The following is a 23,579-nucleotide window of genomic DNA, read 5'->3' on the forward strand; positions in this document are numbered from 1 at the left end:
CATGAGAGGAGTGCCTTCCCTGCTTTGAAAAACCTTTGCAGATGTAAAAGATGCCTCTGTCTCAAAGATCACCTTTTCCAAGGACGACCAAAACATGTTCTGAGTGTCTTTAGCAAAACATCCTGCCATTAATTTGCAAACAGGAGGTGGTCAGATATCGCATTGGCAATCCCCACAAGGAAATCAGGAAAACCCACCAGAATAAAGTTTGTAGAAGTAAATTGCCTTAAGAAATTAAAACAGTCAGAAATCAAGACAAAGCAAAGAAACATCATCTGCTCACAGCTCCCTTTCTTCAAAATCTTCAGGCAGGACATCACATAAAACCAACAAAACAAGTTCTTTCCAACACAAAACACACGTTTACACCCATACACTTATGTTCTTTTCACTCCACCATCCAAGGTGTCCTAGAAAAGTCTCAGTCTATATCCATTTTATGCTCAAGCACGTTACCATACTCTCAGGATTTTAATTTAATCTCCCACATATCTCATAAAACAGTTCCATCTGGCAAAACACCCCTTCTTCCTCCAGGAAGAGCTGGATCTGGTTTTCTCTGTTCTTAGATGCGTCTCATGCCACAATTCTCTGCCAATAATAAGGATTAAAAGGAGCCACCTGCCTGTATTTCCTTAGGTGCATGTGTTCACTCTGTCCCAGGTACCAAATAACCTCGTTATACTTGCAGATATTTTTTTTTTCAAGTATGAATTTTGTAGTGCTTCAACACATAAGACAAAATATTTACACCTAAAGAGCAAAAATCACTGAAGGAGCAAAATAAACTCTGTCCTTATAAATACAAGCCATAGAAAATAAAATTCTAAATAATTATGACTTTTTTTCAAACAAGACTAAAGGCATATTATTTATATAGTTTAATTTCTAGCTGTGAAATCACTTTGTCAAACCACTTTTCTTATACTTCTTTAACTGAGAAGACCCTTTCTAAATTGTAAGTACCTGACGAAGGTAAGACTACAAGATTAGTCTTGTATAAGGAAAGATATTTATTTTCACAATAATCTTTGATAGCTTATCTACCCTTTGGTCAAATGGTTCTTACATATACAGTATATAATTTGTACTCTTACAAGCTAAAGGACTACTACAAGATATTAAATGAAAAACAAATCAATATAACTAATATTTATATGCATATTTTAACACATGGAATAAAAAGTAACTAGTACAGAATGCCAAAGCAAAAGAGAAGCTATTTTCCAAGTTAAATGTACATACACTTTGAATGAATAAATATCTTCATCTGGTATCTTGTGTGATACTGTTGGTACTTGAAAGAAACCAGTAACAGATATTTCCCAGAAACATTCAGCAGTGATTTCAAAAATCTGCAATAATGCTATTTGAGGAGAGTCCTGATCATAAAGCTATCAGTTCACAAGAAAATCATGATCTAAATCTTCTTTGGGGTAATTTTAACAAATACAGAGTAATGGAGTGAAACAAACTGTCTATAATTTCCAGAGCTGACTAAAATGAGACTGAATGGAAAAGTATTATTAAAAATATAAAATTAATTTGCATATTTCTATCAGCAATACCTAATAAAATCCCACAAATGCAGACCGTATATTTTTTTTAGAAAACGGAAAACAAACAATAACCCCTTCCTCAAACTCCAATAATTCAATTTTAATAATAATTTTTACTATAGATCTTCAGTATTTATGTATTTTTTTCAATTGTGGATTTTCATGGTAAATACCTGTTTTGACATAAATTTAATTTTTATTTTAAAGTCTGTTTTTGTCAGTGAACATCAAATTTATATTAAAATTTATGGTTTTTTAATATGAAAAGGTATAAGGGGAAAACTTTTTCCTTTTTCCCCAATCTCATTTTTTTTATGATTTCTCATACCTTTGTTTTAATTTTACTACATACTCTTTTGTCAGATTATACAGCTATAGTTTTTCTCATACATTAAGAAAATTATTTGGTATGTGACACTTCATTCAAAAAACACTTCTTCAGATTGATTAATTGTTCCAGCACCATGATTCAAAGACCCTTCCTGCAGTTACTCAAGTGGTTGTCTCTTCAGAGCTAATAAAGGAAAACACCTTTGCATTTTTCTATCTGGAATGTAACAGGCCTTTCACCCAAGTCTCGAAGGAAGTAGTCGACCGAATTTAGGAACCTGACTAAATACAAGATTAACCCTACAGAATATCAGCAACAGAAACAGGAAGGCATTGATCTAGATCAAATCAAAATATCTAGGAGAAGTCTGTCTGAAAGAATTACATCCTGCATAGCAATTTGGAAAGAAAATTTATCCAAGTGTCATGAATAGTAAGAATTGTGACTTTGTATTTAGGATTTCCACTGCTGTCTGGATTATGTGGGTAGCTTTGAGAATCTGAGATTGCAGTTTGAACTATGCCCTCATTGCCACCATAATTACTGTTCCATCTTTTCAGCCAGTTTTGCATCTAGAAAACTAGGTATTTTTGCAAAATAAAACACGTTTTAATCTAAAGAAGAAAAATACCTTTTTCAAATGTAGAAGTTTTAAAAAAATGTTCACCTACCTGAGAAACAGAAATCTTGTGAGTTATCTTTCCAGAATATTTTTGAAGGAAGCCTTTTTCAACAGTTTTCTACTATTTACCATTGAGTCTCATTCCAGAATTACTCCAGTAAGTGTGCTGTACCAAAACAAAATTTTTTTATCACTCTAGTGTAAATTAGGGTCTTAATCTACTTTTTTTTTTTTTTTAATAGTTTCTCTTTCAGAAAACATTAACTGTGTCTGCCTGTCTCCATATATGCACACAATTCTGCAACAGCATACAAAGGGATTTTGGGAAAAGTTAGGGTTTAGTTGTTTACCATAAAGCAAGAAACAAGTCTCCCTTGGCTAAGATTATTTAGAATGTGATCAAATCTTTAACATATTTTAAAAATACTTATTAACCATGGTCAGTCTGGAGACTCAAAACTTGGAAGACAATTTAAAGTGAGTAGAGAAAAAAAGCTTGGATAAATATTGTAGCAGGCAATGAACAACTTGATCAAGATTTTGAAGAAGTATCTTCATTTGAACAAATGCATGACAAACCACTTACCATTGCCAAAATTCTGATTTCCTCTAATTTTAAACTAGCTGACTAAAATTTTGAGAAACAAGAATTATGCACTTTTCCAATGCTTTTATAACTGGTGGAAGATTTTGGAACTTAATTTTCTGCCTGAGATAATTATTCATATTAACTGAATGTAGGATCACTAGACCCACCCGTTTACTGTCCCGCCCCACCCGGCAGGTGTGGGGGGAGCTGATCTTTTACCACACTCTGCGCTGCTCGCGGGAGAAACCACAGGCCCCCCAGAGGTTAAAAACGGAACAACCATTAATTTTATTGTAATCTTTCCTAAAACCGTGTCAGGAGGAACAGAAGCCTTGGCAGGTTCTTGCTCTTATGAAAGAGCCTAAGTAGAGGGAGAAAAGAAAGGAAACAGAGAAACAGGCTCACCACCCCATGGATCAATCCAGCAATGCCTTCTCAGTCACTGAGTTGTAGTCTTTTCACTTGAAATCCTTTCAACTTCAGCCTTTACAACCCCCAGCCTATGAACACTCCAGGCCCCAGAGAGCAGCAGCGCAGGCCACGCGGTGCCAGTTTATCTAGCCAAGGTCTCTTGGGCCGCTCCGACAGGCAGAGACTCATTTCCACATGTGCACATGCATCGTGAGAGGTGCTGGAACATTCCAGACGGTGACAGGGGTCTCTGATGAGCCCCAGACACAGCGCACGCTGTGTCCCGACAGGCACCGTGGTGTCTGTCGCTGTCTTGGAGCAGTTTCTCACCAGGACAGTTGATGTTCACAGCCTCAGGGCAGACAGCACAGAAAACATCCCCCACCTTCCCAGGGGAGCGCCATCCCTGCGCTGCCTCACCATGGACAGATGCTCAGCTTCCATCAGTTCCTTCTGTCTTTTGTGTTCTTTTGAGACACACACAAAAAGGGTTTGTTGACCATCACATCCATATCTTGTATTCTTCAAAACCACTTTGAAGATAAAATGAGAATCTTGCAAATCAGTCTTTATTTGTCACCACTATCATGTATGTTATTCTCAGAAATGGGTTGTTCAGCCTGGAGTACAGAAGGCTTTGGGAACATCTTACAGCAGCCTTCCACTGCCTAACAGGGACCTACAAGGAAGCTGGAGAGGGACTGTTTATATAAGAGCACATAGTGATAAGACAGGGGGGAATTGCTTTAAACTGAAAGAGGGTAGATTTAGATATTAGGAAGAAATTCTTCACTGCGAGGGTGGTGAGACACTGGAACAGGTTGCCCAGAGAAGTTGTGGATGCCACATCCCTGGAAGTGTTCAAGGCCAGGTTGGATGGGCTTTAAGCAACCTGATCTCATGGGAGGTGTCCCTGCCCGTGGTAGGGGGGTTGGAACTAGATGATGTTTGAGGTCCCTCCCAACCCAAACCATTCTATGATATGGATCTATGATAATGATGGTTATAGTGCTTGTAGATCTGCAGTCAGGACTGACTTGAGTTGTAAGTTAAAGTTTAGACCAGAGGGGTGGCTAGATATCTTTTCTGTTCCTAAGTTTCACTATTTTTTACACAGTAATACAAGTCAAAGTGTTTTGGGTCTTAAATGAGCCTGTTAGTGTTGATTATTCTCTAGGAATGCAAATATTAGACAGAGAATTTTACATAGGAAAGAAAATCATGAGAATGCTTATTAAATCCCTGCTGTATTCAAATATAGTGTTCACATGAGTATGCAGAAGATGTCAATTTAAAATACAGGTCTACTGCTTGAGATGAATCTAATTAGAAATATTTCATTTTCAGAAAAGCCTTATGGGATCCAAATTTTTTACTCATTTTAATTCACTATGAATCAATGGAAAGGTTCATTATAATTAATTTTCTCATCTGTGAATCACTTTCTGATCTGTGAATGATGAGGAATGAAAATACAATCTGCTATAGAAATCAAGAACCGACCAGTTTTAATGTTAAAATCCATCTTAAGAGCTGTTTGAGAACAGCTAAGTGTTGAGAATGAAACAGTGCTTGTAAGTGTAAAAATAAAGTAGTATAATATAACTCTTGCACAGTTTATTTGTACAAAGGTAAAGTCAAATGTGACGACATTCAGGTCTTCATCCACTGTCTGACATTTCTGATTAAAAGACAGGATTTCATGTAAAATGCCAGCACTCCTGTAAGTATCCTGCTTTAAGACCGTGCCAAACACAGCCATAGCACATTTTCAGTTTCTATTGATATTTTCAGGTGCATTTAGTGCTAGCAAACATCGTTGTCCTCTGTGCTTTTTCTGGTTTATCTGGTTGCTGTTGCAAAACCGTATCCCAAGTATAGAATAAGTCCTTCTGATTTCCAGTCTCATTCTGTAGTTAATATTAGAAATCTTTTCTTATGGAAGCACATTTTTCCTGGTTGAAGTTTGCATTTTTAATCTATTGCTATTATTCTGCTCCACTTTTACATTAATTTGCAGAGAATTATTAACTTGATACTTTTTGACAGTTTCATCCATATACCTGCTTACAAATGTTTCCTTTCCTTTACTCAGGTGAGTCTTTCACATAGCATAGCTTAAGTTCTCTTAGTGTTTATAAAAAAAAACCCAAACCCATGCTTCCAGCATTGTCCTCAACAATGTGTTGGTAGGCTGTGCCTGTTTATAGTGCTCATTTAACAGGCATTTTCCTTTTACCGTGTCCTTCAGGTATTAGACATCTGAAATAAGGTGCATAAGTCTTATATTTCTCTCTGACTATGATCCTACTTCATTCTATTCCTCATTTTATCTTTAGTTGAAAGATGTTAATAGGTCTGCTTCTTACTTCTTTCTGAGTTTCAGAAAAAAGCATAAATATTTTCATAAAACAATAAAAAGTTGTTTTTTTCTTTTCTCTCCACCTGTCTTTCTGTATCTCTAATTTAGGCCATCAAGCCTCTGGAAGGCCAATGAAGTTTTGTTTGTGCACTAAGACTTCTAGTTATTGTTTACTCTATACGTTTGTGCTAGTGTGTACGCATCTAATATATTTTGCAAGGTCACTCATTTTTCCTTTTACTGTGAGCTATATAATAATGTCAAAAAATATTTTTATCTGAAAATATGAAAGAATTTGTAGTTGCTTACCCAGCAACCGCTGGCCTGATGCACCTAAAATATTTCACATATGGCTCTATCTCTTGGTCTTTGCATCACTGTATTGTGACTTTTCATCATAAATCAGTTAATTTGGTTTATGTTACAGCAATCCCTTACATAACAGTCTCCTTGAAACAGGTCAAACCCCAAAATGCTATTTTGTTAGGACACCAAAATGCATGTGTGCTTAAGCATGCGTGCATTCCTCCTAGGTAGTTAACTTACAGAGATATTACTTAATACCTTACAGAAACGTTACTTTCGCTAGGGATATTTCTTAATTACCTTTCACTCACTCTGATTCCTTTAAGAAACACTTACCTATTAAAACAGGAATATAATAACTAGCCAGCCCTACAGGTACATATGGCATTCAGAAATTTGGTTTGATATATCTGAATATCCCGAGTATCATAAGTATGTGTCATATCTCAATATAATGTCTTTTGAACACTCCATGTTTGAAAGCATCACATTTGTCTGAACTGTTAATTTTTTACCTTAAATTTACAATATATATCTTGGCATTATTATCATTCATCTCCACGTTCTGTTCTATCCTTTTGTATATGCTGTGTACAATTCTGTTTCTGCAGTAAATTAACCCTGGGGAAAAATGGTTTTGTTTTTATTAGCATTTTTTAGAGATGCTTACTCAGTTTCACATAGAAGTTTTATTTGACTTTACTTCTGCTTGTTTTTGACAAGTATTCGTGGGAAAAAAGCTTTCTAGCCATAAAATAATCTATCATAAACCACAAATACTAACTGAGTATGGGATTCAAAGATTTTATAAAGCAGTAAGAGTGCAGGGATACAGTGATGAGATACTGCAGACAACCGAGAATAACTGGCATTCCCTCTGCCAGGGCCCTGAGGGCACTCATGGGTCTGGCTGCTCCTGTCAGCCTCCTCAGGGTCCCCACCACGGCCATGGCCCAGGGTGCCATGTCAGCCCCGCCCCTGCCCATTAAACCTTTCCCCAGTAATGCTACAGCAAGGCCGATCTCCAGTTCCCCACAGCCCTGCCCTGCCTGGCCATGGGCCTTACCAAGCCGGGTTCTCAGCCTGTCCTGGCCTTGTCCTGTCTCCATGCCCAAGGAGGTGCCCAGTGCTGGGGCTTGGGGCTGCCCTTGTGCCCCCCAGCTGTCCTGCTCCTGGCTGGGCTGGAGGGATGGGCCCAGGTTGACAGGTTCTTCCCCTTGAGCCTCCACAGTGATCCGTATTGAAGCCCACAGAGAGCCCTGGCACCCTTCCCTTAGGTGCTGCTTAAGGCATCTGGACTGGGGCTGTGCAGAGCAGCGATTTTGTGGCTTCCAATCACAGGGCACAGCTGCAAGGTGACAAGGATGCTTAGAACTTCAGGAATTCTTCCTTTGTTTGTCACTCCAGCCATTGTGCTGACACTTTTCTCTGTGCAGATAGCTCTGTTAGTGTTATGAACAGAGCAAGCATTTTTCCTAAGGCTAGAGGAAAAATTTTTGAAAATTTTTTTCCCTTCATGTTTTTTTTAAGCCACAATAAGGAGACCATGCTAAAGATCTGCTATCTGAATGAGAGGTTGATGCAGACAAATTTCTGGACAGGCACAAAAGCACTTCAAGACCACATCATTTCTTCAGCACAGTCCTGAAGAGCAGTCAGGTCTGTGGCATTTTAATGTGGCTGTTCCTGTAATTCCAAACACAAGCTGTGAATGGCATCACTAATGTTAGTTTCTACAAAGTTTAGAGCAGACCATGAAGAGTTTTTGAGCAGCACAACTAACTTCTGCAGAAGGAGCCAAGTTTCACTGGCTTTAACACTGTTACAGGTGGTGCTATTTTAGCATGAACAGGCTGATCTAAACAAATATCTCTGATTCATTAGCCTTTTGAAAGCTTCTTTTCATAATAGATATGAGAGTGAATTATGTTTTCCACCTATCTTTCAAAAAACATAATGAAGACCATGTAAACAAAAAAGGGATGGAAGGGATGAAAGGAGGGAATGAAAACTCCTCTTGGAGTTTTATCTCTCATGATAACTTTATAGCAAAGGGGATTTTCTGTCTTGTCTCTGACTCACTTATTAAGGAGAGGTAGAGGCAGAAGAAAACGAATGATGAAGAGGAACCGCACTAATTGCTTTCTTCTAACACAGATCAATTTAGAGATGAGAGTCAGTAACACATGCAGACACCCCTAACGCAGTTCTTTGTCTTTCCAGGAACTCAGGAGGGGTTATAGCTGTAAAGCTGTGTAGGCCCTAGTACAAAGCAGTTTGCATGCACAAAGGTTGATTTAGACAGAAGGCAATGGATGTTCAAGTCCACTTGTCAAATAAATAATCTGTTTCTAGTTGCCAGAAGGAAAATACCATTCTACAAAAATACTAACTTTGGGCTGCAAAATGGTCATGTCAGCCTGTATTAGAGTGGATATATTTTTTTCAGGAGGAGCAATCAACCAAAATTGTAGTTTAAAGGTAAGCAATTAAGCAGTGACATAAGTTGGCTTTTTTTGGGTGTTTGTTTTTTTTTTTTTTCCCAGTCATTATTTAGTAGTAACCAGAGTTTTGCTGCTCTCTCAAGTCCTATTAAACAAAATGAGTGCTACTAGCCATTCTGTTCCACTTAACAATCACAATGGCACAAAGGAAAATCTGTATGCTCCCTGTCCTTTCCCAGTACTTGATAGCAAATTGCTAACCAAGCACTCCCAGCCTACAGTTCTTACTCTTGCTTGTGCATCCTCTTCCACTTGTGCATTCCTGCATTTTCTGTTCTGTTGCAATCTTTCTATTGCAAACTGACAGCCTTTCATTTAACCCTTTACCTATTAATATTTCACCCTTACACTCTTTATTTACAATAAGCTTTTACTGTGATAGAATAAATATGTTTTCTTAATGAAGCAGTTACAGTACTGGCACGTTATATTTGGAAATTCTGTATACTCTGTGGAGGAAGTGCTACATTTTTCAGAATTTCAGATAAAATACTTGTTTCCCAGAAGTAGATTAGGCTTGTATTTATGACTGCTTCCAAGCCTTCGTTCATTCCAACTGTTGGGTGCCAGATCACATTCCCCTTCTAAGAGTTCAGATGGAGAAGTTTTAGAGTTCAGCTGGCTGAATCCAAGGTTGGCTTCTTTGGTCATAAGAGCTCTGATGAAATAAGCTAAAAGCAAGGACCTGCCCCTTATTTCCCTCGGGAGCTGCTTGTAAACTGAGAATTTAGCACTGCCCCAACATCATGGTACATTGCTGCTGTAGACCAGCTATGTCTGTGTCCAATCTCATAACTGTATGAACCTTATCTGGACCCACTGGTTTGGCTTCCTGGCTTGGCCTTGGACCTGCCTCACCACTGCAGAATTGCTGATCAGTCTCTGGACTTGATCCTGACCCAGATGTTCTGTTATTCATCCTGCCTCTTTGTCAGCAAAGTCACTGCTCCCACCTTCACTATTGTCATGCTCAGCTCATGGTTCACCTTCCTTGCAAAGTAGAACTATGCTTCCTATCTTCTAAAGTAGAACTATGCTTCCTATCTTCCAAAGCAGAACTAGGGTGAGGATTTTTCCTGTGACTTCTACATATATTTAAATGTATTTATTTTCAAAAATGACATGTTAGCAGTTTTACAACCAAAATGTCCACTACCTTCGATTCTTGTGTGTAAAACAACAATTTAATTGAGTGGAATAGATCCATTAGAACCTAGTGAAAACAAACTCTCCATTGTATATACCTTTAGTTTCACAAATGAAGACATTATTATTATAAGAATCTTAGACTGGTGATGTCCATGTAAGTAATTAATTGCAGCTTAATAGTTTAAAAAGGAACAGGTGTAAGTCAAGTCAGTGAAAAAAAAATATTTTTTCTGTCAGATGGATGGGCAGTATGGCTAAAGAAAATAGGATTTTTAAGTCCAAGGAGATTTTTACTATGTTTTCGGTGTCCAGTTCCCCTATACTTAATGGTCTTTATTCTACAATAGGGAAAAATCACATCAAATGTCTTCCTAAAGTCCAAAAAGATTTGATCTACCTTATTTGCCTTGTCTAAAAAATCAGTTATCTCATGTTATCTTATCTCAAAAAGCACCTTATCAGATATTAGCCCTCCAGAGCACACAGAGAGCACAGCCCTCCTCTGCTTGTTCATGAGTTGTTAGAAAGACAGCAATGTTCTTGCACTTCACCCAGTCATGTTGAAGAAAACTTAGCCACTTCAACAATTTCTGGGAAACACTATGAAAAAACAAAAAGTCAGAGGTAGAACGAAGGAGCTTATGTAGAGGCTTGAAAACCAGAAGACTTGAAACCTTTGCAAAGTCAATACCATTATTCTATTGAAGGGTTATACTGTTAAATAACTTCTTTTGGTCCATGTGTAGTTCAAATTTAGTTGTCACTTCTTTCACCATTGCTCATTCTGGCCTGAATTGTCCACTATCCAAATGCTAAACCTATCTATCTGCTTTATCGCTAGGGATTCTGAGTGTGAGTTATGAGTTTAGTTTGCTCTTCATCATTCTGCTTAGTACTTATTAGAATCAACCCTGCACCTATCAATCACATTAACCTTATTGATCTGTGGAGTTTCTGGAAAAAGTGGTTCATAATCCTTGCTACAGAGAAACCATGTTTGAGTTAATACAGAATAATCAATTATGTATCTTGGAAGAAGATACCTAAAGAGAGGCAAACATTCCTCTAGGTGTCTGAATGGTGTTCCAAGATATGATGGATCCAGTTATGGCTTCTGGTTAAGTAGCAGATTTCATATCTGATCTAGCATAAATGGAGTTTCTCATCTGCAAGGTGAAGGCAACAATACTTCTCCAGCTCATGGAGGCAGGGAGTTTAGGTACATTAAAACACTCATTACAGTTGTAAGGGTGTTATAAGCAAGAGAGATATTAGCCCCTTGCACCTTGTAAATTAATTCATATGTAAGAACAGCCTCAACTAAACTGAGCAATAAAGCTGATTATTAGAATCAAAACAGATATGTCCATTTAATTTTCTTTTTTTCTTGTCATTTTTTGCAACGCTTGCTTTACCTGGAGTTATTTATGTGAGGGGACTGAGAACAGAGGGCAATAGCATCTATGCAGATGTGCAAAATAATAAATTAGTCATGGTTGAAACCACCTATGGATAAATGAAATTATTGGCCAGCAGTGGTTGCCTGACCTGTACCCATCAAAGTGTCAAACGATGTATAGGTAGGCAGCAGGCGTGCACACTAGAAGAAGGAATGCATAAATCTCTGATGCTGCTCCATGCTGCTTCAGTTAATTGTGCCATAGTTTGCCTTACAATACTCTACATGTCATCAAAAATTGATTAAAAGCAGCACCAGCCCATTGATTATTTGTTTTCAAAGTAGATTCCTATTAGCTACTCAACAACATATCTTCACACTCTATTGAAAATAATTTGGAAAAAATGAGTGGTTTATGACAGACTTTCTGATGTGAGTTCTTATCATTGAATAGCTCTATAAAATTTAAACACGAATTATTCAATAAAGAATTTTTAGCAAACCTAAAAAATTAAGCTAAAAGTGACAGTCCTATGCCAAAATTGTAAAGAATGGTTCAAAAATTCAGTTTAAATGGTCTTTTTTTTTTTTCCTGTCAATGAATTCTATAAATTATTCCCGTAATGCTCTATTACCATTTGTAACACTATGTTGGTTTAATCTATATTATATTCTGTAGGGCTTTTCTCTACATGAGTGTTATTAACAGGAAATATCAATATCTCTTGGTCATCAAGGTTAGCTTTCTACCTTCACCAAAAAGAATATTGTAAACACACTACATATAGCCCAAACTTGACTATTCCTTGTTGTCTTTATTTGTAACTCAAATTACAATTGCCAGAGATCACATGAAGTTCAGCTTTTTCCCAGGCATTCCTTCTTTCTGTAGTATGAACAGCAGAATTTGTTTCCACCTGCTCTATAAAGAGCAAACTTTCACAAAATTCTTTCATCTACAGTTATTGGCATATAGAATATTAAATTTGTGCATTTTCAAGGCTGTTGCTAAATGGTTTTTCTTTCAGAGACTATGGAAGTCAACAGAAAATTTTCCATTTACTTCACCGAAGCAGGGCTCTAACTCCTTACCCTGTGAAGTATCATCCCTGTCATGTACTGGAATAAATTTGTGTAGAAAGGAGGGAACTTGCATATTTATTAGGTTCTCCGTTTTATTAAATCAGGAATAAGGGAGTTAAACTATACGAGATCCATGGGAATTTTTGAGATGTGAAAGGAGAATACCATTACAATTTTAATTCTCCCTACTTTTATAGCATGCCTACCTTCTTGAATTTGGAAATCTGACTTCATTGGATTAACCTCCCTTTAAGATGAATTTCTTTGTAATTTCCTGTTGTTGTGATTTAAGTCCAGCCAGCAACTAAGTACCATGCATCTGCTCACTCACTCCCCCCTCTCTGCCCCCATGAACAAGAGAATAGGAAAAAGCTAAAACCTGTGGGTTGAGATAAGAACAGTTTAACAATTGAAATACAGTGAAATATAATAATAATAATAACAATAATAATAATTTTAATGAAAAGGGAAGTAACAGAGAGAGGAGAATCAAACCCAAGAATAAACAAGTGATGCAGACTATGACTGCTCACCACCCACTGACCAATACCCAACCTATCCCCACGCAGCTCCTTACATCCAGCTCCCTACGGTTTATGTACTGATCATGATATTCTATGGCATGGAATATTAATTTGGCTAGTTTGGGTCCTGTCTTTGCTCCCTCCCAGCTTCTTGTGCCCCTCCTCACTGGCAGAGCATGAGAGACTGAAAAGTCCTTGATTAGGTTAAGCACTACTTAGCAACAACTAAAACATTGGTATGTTATCAACATTATTCTCATACTAAAGCCAAAACACAGCACTGTAACAGCTACTAGGAAGAAAATTAGCTCTTATCCCAGCTGCAACCAGGACACCACTTCTAAAAGCTTGTGCATGGCACATTGATTTAATTTTATAGTGTTAATTTGATTTTCTGAGTTTGCATTTTTTCTTTTCTGCTTTTATATTTTCGTCTGGTATTTTTGTATTGTAAGTAAAAGGCAATGGACAGATGGATGGACAAACACTGAAGAAATAAAATACCAGCTCAACTTGGTCTTTTATAACTACTTAAAAAAAACTCCATTAAAATAAATATTAAACATTGATCAATAGAGGTACCATGCACAAGGCAAATTATATTTCTAACTTTACTTCCCAGTGCTTTTGCCAGATTTTACAGTTGTGTTCCTTTAATATCGTTAATTAGGAACTGAAATTAACTGACACAATTTCAGTTACTTAAAAGCCATTTTGAGAATAAAACGTGTGATTTGGGAGGTTATATTTGTACCTCTGACTGTGGACCTATGTAGGTCTATTTTTCATTCCTTCATGAGTAACTGGACATCTGCCTTGTATTCATGGATAATGTGTTGAAAGTTTCTTAATTTTAGCTTGATTTAGCTTGGTATGAGTATCTCATTATACAGTCTTGGTTAGTCTTCTGCTTATAAATTTCTAGTCATCTAGTCAGGGTGCAGAAACAACACCATTAGGCTTAGGTGATCTGTTGCATGCCACGAATAGCAAATACCAAACTATACAAAGCCAACACTTTACAAACAAGCTCCTGTGGAAATTATTCTTGCTCATCTCCCAGTAAGTACCTCTGAATATCAAATATGATAGAAACCCCCCCTCAAAATCAGTTCATGGATGATGTAATAATGTAAATGTGATGGGATAACTTAACTTAAATCAATAATGGATAATACTGATAATAAAAGCTTTAAACATTCCTAGTTACCTTTTGCAGACTTACAAATCAAAGCTGCTTTCACTGTCACCCCCATGCTCTCTCTGACTGTAGTCTTCTACTTCCTCCAGTCTGAAGTAAGACTTGATGATGTTTTTGCTTTCAGCTGGTCCCAGTGACACAGTGGTACACAGAAAAATTTAGTAAATCCCATGGGATTCATAGTCGTACAGAACCCTTTTTTCCAGGAGCTATGGTGTAATAAGATTTACGCTTCATTACAAGAGAGGAAGGGGAACAAAGAGATCAATGTTGTGTGAAAAAGAACCCAAACCCTTGGCTAGTAGGTGAAAGGAATGGATGAACCGAAGAATGTAGGAAAGGAGGAACAGGGGCAATAGTATCCATTTGCTTAGTCATGTGCTTGAGCCAGAAACAGAGAAGAGGACAGATGCCTGTAGGAAGAACTTGCACAGAAATGCAATGACCAGAAAACTAGGTGCCTGATATAAGTTAGAACTAGATTATCAACAGAGAGTGCTAGTGAATGTGGTAAACTGATTTTTTTTAATAAGGTATTGTTTGAGCTCAGTGATAGCAAAACAGTAAAAATAAAAAGCACATGGTGTTCTTTCTAATTTAGTCTAAAATCTACATGAATATGTACAAAGCCTTGACTTTTCCAAGGACAACAGAGATTATTGTTCGGTTTTTTCCTAAAGAGTCTGCTTATCTATTTTCTAAGCTTCAGCTGCTCTTCTCTTGAGATTTCCTAGTTTCTGTTTCCAGTCTATAGCAGGTCTTCAATTTAGAAACCAGACTATTTAATGTGGAGTAGATACAGGTAAATCTCGTGCTTTTTAGTACCTGCACTGCTCCTTTAAGTTTGGAAATAAACTGTTGCCCATGCTCTTAAGGGATTCTTTGCTTGAATTAACCATCTTGTAATCTGTGGTAAAAAAATTACTATAATAACCAGGCAAACAAATAGGTCATATAATATTAATAAACCATTACAGGCACCTCCCACATGCTTCATACTTGGCTGTCTAATAAAATCAATACAAGTGGAGAGATCCAGTTAAGGCTGGGCTGAAAATCTAGTGCTTTGTCTTTAGAGCAAGTCAAAATATAATAACTTTATTATGTGTAGTGTGATTCATACAAATTGCATCCCAAAGGCTTTAGGGAGGTAGACAATACTCTTCCAGAGTTACATAATAATAATGATGGAAAGAAGGAAATTATGTCCACAGTCACATCCCTTTTTCAGTGGTGTAAATTGAAACTAAGACTACTGAAATCAATATGGTTTACACTGATACAGTATTACTTAGAGATTAGAATCAGACCCTGGTTTAGGTAGTAGAGAAACTGTATGTATGTTTTCTGCTGAGAATTGCAATGGAATGGTAAGTCAATGAGGCAGAATGACACAGGAGGGCAGTTTTCAAACTTAAGTTTCGAAACGTAAGTGTAAAAAGCAAGCATAAAGAAGCAGCAAAGCGATGTGGGTGAATTCTGTCAGTGATTTTAAATTCAAGAGGAGCAAATGGAAACTCTACATAAAACAGTTGTTGCAAGGAAGGATATACGTGATGCTCTCACATCATGCTGTGAAAAAAAATGGGAGTTTTTAACCAACTCCAGAATTTTACTATCTGTACCACAAACCAGGCATCTGTTGCTGGGGTGCAGAGGATTGCTCAAGACAGAAGAAAAATAAATAGACAAGAAGTGAGAAAGGTTAAAGAAGGATTTAAGCTGAGACAGTTTGGATCAAAATTGTAGCTTTTCCATGTAGGATGCAAAGGAAGTATTTCAGCCGAGCTGTTCCATTTTTTTCAAGAAGGTTCTTGAACAAATGAGCAGCTGGAATCCTGGGATAGGTGTCTTTCTCTAGTTTTTTTTTACCAGTGAAACAGTTCTGCTTTGCACAAATTTTTCGAAGTGTTCAATAGACAGTAGCAAAGAAGATCAACCGCATAGCTTGGCAGTAAAGGCATTCATGTGGGAGAGTCAGGCTTAAAGCCTCTCTCTGGTGATAATCCAGCCAGTTACAGAAAGCGAAACAACTTTAGTGGGGCCAACTGACAGAAGCCTGCTGGAGAGTATTTTAATATTCTTGCTGTGAAAATTTTTTCCTGTGTGATGGGAGAGCACAAACCTGTACTGCAGATCTGCAAAGAGGAAACTGAGACCAATTTCCTGTGTTCTAGATGAGTGCACTGACCACTGAAGTGTTTGGTAAAAGGCTGCAGGGAGCCTTTAATATTTTGAGAAAGAAATGACCTCACAGAGGTCCTTCTCAGCAACCATTCCACAAAGTTCATTTGTTCTGCTGGAGAAGCCCCAGTGTGATGGTCCAAAATTGCTTAACATCATGTGTTTCAACTTATGCTAATAAATAGGTTAATACACAAAAGTGTCCCTTTTGATGTTTTCTTTTGCTTATATTTCTATTTTGGCTACTCATTTTTATACTTTTTAGACAATTTCTCTACCATCTTCTAAATTTGAGTCCTAGTTTTATTGAAGTTAATCTCTTTAGTTTTCTCTGAGAGTTCAGAAATGTTGTTTTCAGTCACAACAGTTTCCTTTTTCCAACAAAAACAAAATTAGCCTCTTCCCTCTCTTTCTAGTTATATTTTTTGATTACCTCCTTGCTCCTTTTAATCTGATGCACACTCTGGAGACATCTAAATTTTTCTGTAGATAAACCAGGTGTTTACTTGGTTAACTGTAGCAGGGTTAGTTGAATTTTCACAGTGCATAACAGAATGGTTACCATTTAAAATTGTTTCCCTTGTTATCAACAAATTAGGGGCTTTTGTATTGCCTCGGAGATCATGCAGTGTGGTAAGCATTCTCACACCAATCGGTATTTACCAATTCAGTGGTTAAAGCAGCCACCTTGAGATTAGTCACATTTTCAAACAAAGAAGGGAATTTTACTTCCTCTCTCTTACACTCAGCAAATGGAATAGAGAAGAAGCTGTTCTAATCATTAGGATGTTATAGAAACCAGCCACAGAAACATTAACGCTCTAAAGGAGGCTGCAGCAACCATAGCACATTTATTGGAAGACTTAATCTGGAGATACGACTAATGTGTTCTCATATATTGTCTTTTCAGTGTCAAGCTCTACAGTGTCCTTGCTAAGAAAGTTTTCCTTTACTAGACTTCTCAAAGTTTCATCTTCTCAGCTAATGATCGTCTGCATCTTCCCACATCTTCTGTCATCCACGCTTTCATTATTCTGGCACTTTTGCCTTTTTGACTTGAACTGACTACCCATTTCTTTCCATGTTGTTGTCTCATTATTTAAACATCATCATAAATAATCATCTAAACTGGGACTTACTTAGAAATTTGAACTTAGCTTAAGACCAAGACAATACCTCCATCCATCTGGACTGTCTACCTTCATAGATGTCTTTATTCAACTGGTGCCCCCTTATTTCATGTGGGTTCTTCAGTTGCTCATCCATGTACAAAAATGCTTATTCTGAATATATGAGAGGAAGTCTTCCCCTACTGTGAGCAGTAATCCTGTCTAGCTGAATAGTCACTCAAATTCTCCTTAAATTCTGTAAGGAAATCCCATACGGCATAAAGGGCTGGGCCTACGAAACTTTATGTGATGATGTCATGATGATGGCATACATTTTTTGCATAAAGTTTAGGAGTTAGAAACTCCAGGAAGTTAAAGACACAGCTTATAGACATAGCTCTATCTGTAAGAAACCTTTGGGACATATTAACCATTACCAGATGAAAATGATTTGATGAACCCCTTAAAAAAAAAAAGTAAAATATGCAGCCACACTACAGTCAGAAATTCAAGAATCGTTAGTCAACATGGAAGAAAGGAAGACTTGGTTCTATCCCAGGAATTAGGACATTAGCTGGGAATGGTGTGTATGTGTGGAATTTGTGTCTGTACTCCCTAGATGGTTCATGAAATTTTTTCTGTTAAACCACCACTGTCTTGAAATGGGATGTGAACTATCCCCTAGAAGAACCAACATGAAGAAAACAAAAGATATAACAAACATGTTGTGTAAAAGAAATAGGAGAGCATCATAAAGCTGTCTAGATACAGCTCACTGTTGGACAGTTGGAATAACCATATTAAAGAAAAAAGGAAGAACACTGTTTTAATAGCTTTCATTCTGCTTACACAGGATAATGGGATAAATTTTAAAAGTATGAACAGAAATAAGAGTCCTGGCATATTGTGTGTATCAGGAACAAGCTCTGATATGATATTCTCTGTCGGCCAAATTACAGTGCAGTTCTGTTTTCTTTTTGTTAGGGAGAGGAGGTCTGCAGCGAAAGCGTGGGGGTGGCAGATGATAATGCAGAAGACTCTTAACCTTGAAACTTTCCCGAATAATTTGCTTTTCACTCTTGGCTGCTCAACATTAGTGCAGTACGATTATGAAGATGTAAATATCACAAGGGCACATGGCACACAGCTTGTCACAATGAGTTAAACTTGAGTACTCGACTCCCTGAGCAACCATGGAGAGAAAATGAGCCTCCTCATTAGGAATTCAACTGTATCAGTTTAGGGGGAGGTGAGGATGGGAGGAGTTGATCCATCAAGCTCAGACGTGACCCTAACCAACCTTCTGTTTTCTCCTTTCATTCAAGCAGTAGAAGCAGATCATAAATGGACCTGTCAACTTCACAGTCAGATGACCTCTGCTAAGAGAGAACCTGGAAAAGTCTTCAACCTGTACCTAAACACTCTTGAACTACCTTTTTTCCCACCCACCCCCCAAGTGCAAATGCTGCAATTTGCTTGTTTTCAGTGGCAATCAATCACACAAAGAAGCAAACTGCCTGGAGAATGGAGCATTTATTATTTTTTTTCGCACCATTAGCAAATTTGAGTTGAGGTATACTGCAAGTTTGATGGACCGCTAAGCTGTGTGCATTCAGAGGCCTCATTATCATGTTAACCTTGCTTGTCCTTTTTCCCTTACGTAAGATTTAAAGATTTTTAACAGAGAGAATAGGTGCTACTGATTAGTAAATTAAATCTAGACTTTTAGGGATATTTCCACATTATTATCATTTAAGAATCCATGAGGTGATTATACTCTGCCAAATATATTGAAATACTTAGAATCAGTACTAGATATTTTGGGCAAATATTTCAGTCTAGATCTTAATTAATTATTAAGTATGTTATGTTTTCAAATACCTATGAGAAACAAGGCCTTTCTCACCACATTTCGGAAAAGTCTAATTCTCATCTCATTTAATGGTTGTGTCATGTCAAGGTAGCTTCCTTGACCTCATTAAGGACACATTTAATATAGTGTTAGGAAAAAAACACATTAGCAAAACCAGAAAACCTGCTGGCGGGTTAATACAATTTTTTCATTACAGTTTTTCCAATGCTTTTTTCCCATTGTTAGAAAACATAACGTTTGATTAACAGAAGTTTGATCAAGTTTTAATCAATATATATATATAGTATTTAGTCTCACTGATTTGGTTGATTTGTGTTTTGTTAAGTTTGTTACTAGGTCAGAAAGGCCTAGTATCTAGGATGTGGACGTAGATTTATGAGACTCTTCAAGCGATATCCTTATAAGGTGGTGGTTTGGTAGGAACAGTACTTTAAAGATTATTCAAGTAGAACTTTTAATCGTGTTAAGAAACAGAGTTGTATACTAAGAACCAGTCAAGGAGAGAGAGAAGAATACTGGCGCAAGCACAATCGTTGGGATTTATCCAGGACTCTAAAAGGTAAAAAGGACATAGCGAGGAAGACGTCTTACTTCGTCTGAGGAAGACTACTTACTTCATCCTGACGACCACCAGAAGGGGGCTGCGCAAGCGCAGAAACAACTGATGATGTAATCAGGAGATGATGCAATTTATAAATACATATGTATGAGAGGAGGATGTAACCTGTTGAATATACATTAGATTGTGAAATCTCAATAGGATAAATTGCGGGCATGTTGTGACGGTCTTTGGAACCAGATTTGGGTGGGTACCCCTGGTTCCCGGGGCCTCGAAATAAAGCACCACATATAACCTCCTTAGAGTGGTTATGTGTTCTTCTCTCGGCTAACACTATCAGCACTCCTTATTTCTCTCTCATTTTGTCCCTCTCTCTCTGTACATGCCTGTACATACATTTTCAGCTTGTACATATATTGTCAGCACATACATATCCTGGCTAGCTATAGCTTAAAATTACCATATTGCCTGAGCTATCTAACCCACAAAACAACAATAAATCTTGTATAAACATGCCATTCAAATATGCAGTCATACAGTAAGCATTTTTGTAAAGTAAGCCAAAATTTTATGTTGCATATACTGTTACAGTTGGTCTGATATTTATCTTGACTTATAATGTAAAGCATCATTTTAAACTATAATGATCAAAATTCAGGCATAATTTCTGAATGAAAGGCTACTTCCTTGGTTTAATAATTTTCAGGATAATCAAACTGCTGTTAGGAGATATTTAGGAGGTGACAAAATGTCACATCAAAGCTTCTCAAAATAGGAAGTAATCATACTTAAGAAGGACTGTGTTTCTCTATAAATTAATAGGAGTTGGGTTTATTGCATTTTGTAATGCTCTTTGCAACTCAGCTCTGCATCTGTTCCAAGAATGAAAAGGAAGTTGTGCTAGTGAGGGTGAATATGGAACACAATAAAGGTAGGAAAAGGCTTTAAACCAGGCTTGAAACTAGGTTTGAAACTAGGCTTGAAACTAGGCTTTAAACTAGGTTTAAACTAGGCTTTGAGGCCTTTAAATTAGGTTTGAAGGGGAAAGGGGATAACACCAGGCTCGCTAGACATGAGCCATGTCATGTAGCTTGTCGCTATTGTAGTCCAGATCCACAGGGCAACTTAAATGCATTTATGCCAATGCCCGCAGCATGGGCAACAAACAGGAAGAGCTGGAAGCCACTGTGCAGCAGGGAAATCGTGACATAATCACCGTCATAGAAGTGTCATGGAATGATTCACACTATTGGAGTGCTGCAGTGGATGGCTATAAGCTCTTCAGAAAGGAAAGGCAAGGAAAAAGAGGTGGTGGGGTTGCATTGTATGTCAGGAAGTGCATCGACTGCCTTGAACTCGATGTTATGAGTCAGAAGGCTGAATATCTGTGGGTGAAGACTGGGGGAAGGCCAGCCAAGCTGATATCCTGGTAGGAGTCTGTTATAGACCACCTAGCCAGGATGAAGCTGTGGATGAAGTGTTCAAACAACAGGGAGAAGTTTCACCATCGCTTGCCCTTATTCTCATGGAGGATTTCAACCTACCAGATGTCTGCTGGAAGTACCACACAGCAGAGAAGAAACAATCCAGGAGGTTCTTGGAGGGTGTGGCAGATAGTTTCCTAACCCAGCTGGATAGTGAGCCAACTAGGGGAGACACCTGGCTACATTTGCTGTTTGCAGAGAAGGACTGATGGGTGATGTGATGGTTGGAGGCCGTCCTGGGCAAAGTGATCATGAAATGATTGAACTTTCAATCTTTGGAGAAGTCAGGAAGAAGGTCAGCAAAACCTTCTCCTTAGACTTCCGGGGGATTGACTGGCCTGTCTAGAATGCTGGTCATCAGAATTCCTTGGGAAACATCACTGAAAGACAAAGGAGTCCAGAAAGGCTGGACACTCTCCAAGAAATCTTTAAAGCACAGGAGCAGGTGGTCCTGTGCTAAAAATCAAACTGGCTGGGAAAACCAGCCTGGATGAACAGGGAGATACTGCTTGAACTCAGGAAAAAAAAGTATTTATCACCTGTGGAAGAAGGGACAGTTACCCCATGAAAAGTACACTATGTTGTTAGGCTATGTAGAGAGCAAATTAGAAAGGCGAAGGCACAGATGGAACTATATCTGGCCACTGCCATAAAATATAATAAAAAGTACTTTTTCAAATAAATAAGCAGCACTATGGAAGTGATCGTCCCCCTGTACTCGGCACTTGTGAGGCTGCACCTCGAATACCGTGTTCGGTTCTGGGCCCCTCACTACAAGAGAGACATTGAGGTGTTGGAGCGTGTCCAGAGAAGGGCAATGAAGCTGGTGAAGGGGCTGGAGCGCAAGTCTGATGAGGAACAGCTGAGGGAACTGGGGGTGTTTAGTCTGGAGAAGAAAAAACTCAGGAGAGACCTTATCGTTCTCTACAACTACCTGAAAGGAGGTTGTAGTGAGGTGGGGGTTGATCTCTTCTCCCAAGTAACAAGTGATAGGACAAGAGGTAACGGCCTCAAGATGAGCCAGGGGAGGTTTAGACAGGATATTAGGAACAATTTCTTCAAAGAGAGGCTGATCAGGCACTGGAACAGGCAGCCCAGGGAAGTGGTGGAATCACCATCCCTGGAAGTGTTCAAAAACCATGTAGATGAGGCCCTTAGTGACATGTTTTAGTGGTAGTCTTGGCAGTCCTGGGGTAATGGTTGGACTTGATGATCTTAAAGATCTCTTTCAACCTAGTTGATACTATGATTCTATGAAAAGGAGGGGAGACATTTCTCAATGATTAACTACATTATTGTAAGAAAACAATAAACAGCAGAGAAATAGAAATGAACCATCAGAATAGTTCTACTTGGGTTTTGCTTGACTGACCTACTCATAGATGTTTTTTTGGGGGGGGAGGGGAAAGTTATAGTGGGTTGTCAAAATTGTCTGTTAACACCATTACTGTAGTTAGAATATGTGGCGTATTTTCTGTCAAAGTTCCATCACAAAAAAAAGACTGAGTTGTTTAAACCAAGTGTTATGCACTCAGACATCTTGGATACATCAAGTTTATGCTCCCTGCCAGGTAAATTTCCAAAGAGACACCATTTTCCATCCTGGTAGTCCAGGCAAAGCGGTTTGATCTCTGTGCCAGAACACAATGTTCCTAAGGTCACCGTATCTGGAATTGTGCCAACAGCAGAGGGACAAGGAAGCCAAGGGTTCTTCACAGAGCAGATACACAGAACAAGCTGCCAAATAGGTCTGACATAAATTAAGGATCATGGAAGGGCCTAAAATCCAAGTCTGAGAGGTTCGTGTGTCAGTCTTTTAATTTCATGCATGGTGATAGCAGAGAAGAGGAGGGAAGAGGGGAATGCCAATGCACAGCAAAATGGGTCTGTCACTTTCAAAGCACATCAACCAGGAGATTGAAGTGAAAATCAGCTTCACCAAAAAGTGGTAGAACCTGGGGGCCCATGTTTACCAAGTTTACCTCCTGTAAACTTGTCATTCTGGTGGGTTTATGCAAGTTTTTATTAGTCTTTCTATCCATGCAGAACTATAATCTTGGAGTTTTCATCATACAGGACTAATGTGAGGTATTGAAAGCCAATAAAGAAAAACTTCCCCTTTATCTTTTCTGAACAGGATGTTCCACCTTTCAGCCAGCTATAGTTATAATTTCTCTATGGCCACAATGGTAATTTTGTTTATCTTCCCTAGCAATCTTCCCTATAGAGACCAGCAGGCGGAGGCAGTAAGAAAAGGTCATTTTCCAGCAAATCACTGCTGTTCAGTGACACAAAAATTGCTTAAATGCAATGGTTAGAAAAATGTGTGT

Source organism: Strigops habroptila, chromosome 4, assembly GCF_004027225.2.
Source record: "Strigops habroptila isolate Jane chromosome 4, bStrHab1.2.pri, whole genome shotgun sequence".
Taxonomy (NCBI): domain Eukaryota; kingdom Metazoa; phylum Chordata; class Aves; order Psittaciformes; family Psittacidae; genus Strigops; species Strigops habroptila.